Source organism: Pterocles gutturalis, unplaced genomic scaffold (assembly GCF_000699245.1).
Source record: "Pterocles gutturalis isolate BGI_N339 unplaced genomic scaffold, ASM69924v1 scaffold21439, whole genome shotgun sequence".
Taxonomy (NCBI): domain Eukaryota; kingdom Metazoa; phylum Chordata; class Aves; order Pterocliformes; family Pteroclidae; genus Pterocles; species Pterocles gutturalis.
This window is the reverse complement of record NW_010133765.1, coordinates 10,436-15,670: the sequence shown is the minus strand read 5'-3', so window position 1 is coordinate 15,670 and position 5,235 is coordinate 10,436.

Here is a 5,235-nt window from a genome sequence, read left to right as displayed (position 1 = left end):
TCTTCAGGAAAAGAGTGATCAGGGGTGGGTACAGGCTGCCCAGGGCAGTGGGGGAGTCACCGTCCCTGGAGGGGGTCAAGAACCGTGTGGGTGTGGGGCTGGGGGACATGGGTTAGTGGGTTGGGTGGGGTTGGGTTGACGGTTGGACTGGATGATCCCTGAGGTCTTTTCCAACCTTCATGATTCTATGAAGAAACCAAACCACCAGCCCCGCTGTGTGTCCAAACTTTGTGTGCCTCTGTCCCTATGGGATATGCCCCAGCGACTGCCAAGCCTCGGCAGGATCCATCCCCTCCTCCTCTCAGTCTGATGAGGGCCAGTGGAGCAGGTAGCCCAGAGAGAGCTTTACTGCTGACACTTCTCATTGCCTGTGTGTCAGTACCTGTCCCCCCTTCCCGTTTCTCGCTGCAAAAGGCTCTACCGCTCCTGCATGCCTAATGCAAACATTGCGGGAGGATGATTCAGCACTTGGCGAAGAATTGCCAACACCTGAGACGTTATTTTGAGCATCTCAGAGTGGCTCTGGGAAGCAACGGGGTGATTGGGGTCCCTACGCTCCTCCATCTGTCAACCATGTCCCCATGTGGCCGCGTGCCCCAGCAGATGTGGGACACAGCCCTGTGACAGCCTGGGACACTGCCACCTGCACTGTCCCTGTCCCTGCAGCCCTGGGACATCCTGGGACAGCCTGGGACACTGCTGCCTGCACCGTCCCTGTCCCTGCAGCCTGCCTGGCTGGTTCCTCCCTGCCACAGCCCTGCAGCCCTGGGACCCTGAGCTCCCCTTTCCCTTCAGGGGAGCAGGCAGCTCCCCTTGCCGAAGCGATCGAACACAATTTCCTTTTTCTGTGTCTCGAGCCCATTCCTGGGGCTGTGCTCGTGCCAGGTGCTCGCAGGGAGAGGTCTCCTGTTGGGAACAATTGCTTCCCCTGGGCTGGAGTGGGGATTACTCAGACCTGTAATTTGAAGGGGGACGAGTCGGTGTTGGTTTAAAGGTGAAAGCAGCTGGGCTGTCTCCTGCGATAGGAAGCAGAAAGAGTCTGAAAGCATCTGGGATCCATGGCTGTAGGTCAGGGGGATGTTTGCAGCCCAGAGCTGATGATGGGCTCCAACAGGGGCTGTAGGATCTGCCTGACCCTTGGGGACAGCATCTGGGCACTTAGGGCTCAGACACAGGCACCTCCAGGGTCCCTGATCCCCCAGATCACCTCAGCTGGCTCAGCCCTTCGCCCTCCCTGAGCCCACCACACCGTGCTGCGGGGCTGATGGCTGGGGTCTTGGGGGAAGAACACATCGCTGCTGCTCCAGAGACCCCAAACAAGCCTTTGGGGGCTGGAGCCTGGCAGTTTAATGTACAGGAGCTGTTTGGCTCGGGGTCCCTGTGATGTCTCCCTCCCCGTGCTGAAGGGAGCTGTCCCCATCATATGTCTGGAGCAGGTCTCTGCTCACCGGTGGGTTGCTCTACTTCCTCCTGGCCCTGCCGCCGTGCTGTGTTCCTCCCTGCCTGCAGCGGGCTCTCTGTGGGTCTCCCTCCATGCTCTTCATGCGGGGCTGTGTGGGTTGGGCAGACCTGGACCAGGTTTCCCCTCCCGACCCTGTGCAAGCGTGGACAGAAGAACTGTCTGCTGAGACCTGGTGCCTCCTGCCCTGTCCTGCCATCGCTGGCCACCCCCGTTGGCACCGGGCGCAGGGGAAGCAGGAGGGGGTGGTGGGGGCCAGAGTCTCCCACTGCCTGCCCGAGGGATGGTCCAGAGAGCATCTCACAGACGTGCCCGGCTGCCCTGGTCCACCCCCCTGCTCTGCTCTGGATGGCTCCAGCGGGAAAGGGGGAGGCAGGGGGGTGCTCACACGAGGCTGCATTGGTGCTGGGTCTTGTTGGAGCAGTGGCAGAGCAGCTGTTGCTGGGCAGGATGATGGAAGAAAAGGATTATGACAAACACTATTAGCAGGGAGTGCTTTCCCCCTGCTGCTTCTTTTTTTTTTTTTTTTTTTTTCCCAAGCTCAGATAATGCAGAACACATCCACAGAGATTTTGTCTCAGTTTTTCCCAAAAAAACCTTTTGTCTGTGATGAAGCCTGAGACATATCCAGCGCAAATAATTTTTTTTTCGAAGTTGTTAACGCTTGAAAAGAGGGGTTCAGGAGAGAACGACCTTCGGTGTCAGTTATAATCTCGCTGCACGAGTCTCTAATATCCCTTGCTCACACGAATACATACACCCAGCTTCCTCCAGAGCATCCTTCAAGAAAATCGATGAGGAAATGGGATTTGCCACGCTGGTCCAGCTTGCTCAGGGTTGTCATTTCAGAAGCAACTTGTCTCGTGCTCCAAAGGTGAAAATCCTCTGCCACCCGCACAAACACTTCTGCAGCAGCCTGGTGGGGAACAAAATCCCTTCAGAGCTCTGCAGCCCCCTCAACTTTTAAGTAAATGTTTTGGTCATCGCTGTTGGAGTGTCACACTCCGTTACACTGCTGCAAAGCCCATGAGTTGTTGTCCAGGTTGAAATTAATTTAGGAGTCAGTTGGCAGGACTTACTCCAGGCCCCTCGTGTCCAGGGGAACAGCTCTGGACAGACATACTCCAGGATGCTCCACCGGTGAAGTCGTGGCCTCAACACGGTGAAGAAGGAGTCGTACCTGCTGGGCGCTGTTGGTGGTCACCCACAGCAGGGTGCTGGCTGGATGTCCGGCTGCGCCTGTGCGTGCTGTTAAACCTGCAGCGGGACCCAGCTACACCAGTGCGGCGTCTCCAACTGCTTTGTGATACTGGGAGGAAACCAGCACAGCGAGGATTTGAGCAGGGGGGCATTGAACTAGATGATCTCGAGAGGTTCTGTCCAACCTCAACTACTCTGTGATTCTGTGATTGCCTTTTTTTTTTTTTCAGATTTCTCCAATTTCTCCCCCAAGGATTGAGTCCATGGTTTTGGCTGGGCTTCCCTGCTGCAGCACAGAGCAGGATCAAGCAAACCCTGAACTCAAGAGTGCTGCTTCCATTTTCCTGCTAGAGAAAAAATGGACTAAACCCAAGAGACCTTTGGTGTGCACTTCAGTAGAATCCTAGTGCCAAGACAGGGTGGAGCAGGGCGACTTGAGGACAATTTGTCTCAACTGGCTCCTGGAGGAAGAATATCTGACTCCCAGTTACGCTGTGGATCCAGAAAGGCTGGTGTGTGGTACTTTGATCTGCTCTTTCCAGGGCCAGGGAGGCTTTCTGTGGTTCAGGTGACCATTTGGCAGCTCTGTGCCCACTGCAACAGCTCCGTGGCACAACTGCTCCTCCCTGTGTGAAGGAATGAAGAGGCAGTTTCTCACCATTTCCCACAGGTACCACCAGCTGTGTCTGAGCGTGAATACGATTTGGACCCAGCTCTGGAGGTACCAAAATGATGGGTCCCTCCATCCTGGACCACTCTCTTGTCCCAGTGGTGTTAATCTGACCTTGCAGTCTCCACAAGTACCCAGACATCTGGCTGGATGACAGCCCCATCCTGCCAGTGTGGCAGTTTTGGGGACTTGGGCTTGTCACAGTGCATGACACCACAAGGCAGGTCCTACACACGGTGGGACCACACACCTGAGCCGTGCATCACGGTGAACAACCTAACTGGGGGCAGGCAGAGATCTTGGCACCTCTCTTTGTGTCCAACCTCTGTGCTGGCCATGGCTGTTTGCCAGCCTGATGCTGTCCTTCCAGGGGTTTCCTTTCTTCAGGGAAGCTGGTGTTACACAGTAATGCTTGACGCCTGTCCCCCTTTCCCCTGGCAGGGCTGAACGGCCTCCCCCCACGCTGTTGCTGCAGCTCCAAGCCACATGCTCCATCTGTGCCGGGGACACGGCGTCTCTTGCTGCCTGCAGGCACGTCCCAGCATTTGCAGAGTTGTTTTAACTTTGCCCTTTTGCCTTCTGTTCACCATCTTCCAGATCTGCCCTTTCTGATTTTCTCCACGCTGCTGTCTGCAGGGCCTCTCAGCTCCAGGATGGTGTCTGGCCCCGTAGACAGGACATTTTTTGGCTCCAGTTTGCCCTCAGTGAGGATGGAGAAAACTCTCGTGGTACTAAGGGAAGCAGCCTGGTAGCATTCACTTTGAAAACCCCTCGCTCGTCCGAGCTGTAATGCGCTCAGGTCACCCTTATTCCTACCCAGGAACCATGCAACGGGGTAGCTTGACTTTATTTCTTTTAGCAATATCACACTGCTTAAAGAGCGGGTACCACGAAGGATGCTGCGTCGCTGCCCGTCACAAAACAGGGCAGCAAACACCAGCCTCTTGTGTCCCACCACCGCTGCGGTGCTCCTGGCTGCGCATTTAGTGGGCAAATCCAGTCCACTCGCAAGATTTCCTCTCCTGCTGAGCACACAGAGGCATGCAGATCTTTTAATGACAGCTGAGATTTGCGAGTATTGACTTCATTATTCAGTGATTAAAATATTCTGGCTCCATTGCGACACGGGGGTGCATTAATGATTTATAGTATTGCATTTTGATTCAACACCTTAGCAAACTTTAAAAGCGGCTCGTGCCACGGATTCTGCTGAAATCTAGAAATTAAATCTCAAAATTTAGTCGTTCATTGGCTTGAAAGATAGGAGAATGGGCTAGATGCACCATGGAGAAAAAAAAAAATCTTAAAGACTATTTGAAAAGTGACCATAACCCAGACCGGCACATGGATGCACCCGCTGCCCGAGGGGGCGGCGCTGGCCCTGGGGGGACAGCATCCATCTCCACACATGACAGGAGGCTGGCGCATGGCTTGGCTGCTCTGACCCTCTGTCATTCTTCTCAAGGCAGCTTTTGCAGAGTTTTAAATCTCTTATAACGTGATAGGTCCTGGGAGCAGCGGGGCTTCCAGGAGCGTTCCTGGGCCATGGGGGCTCCTTGCCCAGTCCCTTTCTCCATGTGATAACCCTGTGACTGTCCCAGCAGACCATCCCAACCCCTTCTCTTGCTCCTTTGGTGTAGGAGGCTGGGGATGAGACACAGCCGTGCCTTTACTCTCCCTGCAGGCAGTCCAGCACCACTCAGCGTCCATCTCCATCCTCTGCCTCACCTGCTATGATCAGCAAACACTCTGAGACCTGTTTGGCTGAATCTCTTGTACACGGTGGGGTTCCCCATCAATCGCTTTATTTCTTACCTCTGCTCTTAGGAGACCCTTGGGGCTGCGTCTTTTCCTCTTACCTGTGTCCTGAGACAAGCAGGAGGGACAGCGAGGGGGAGTGTGACCT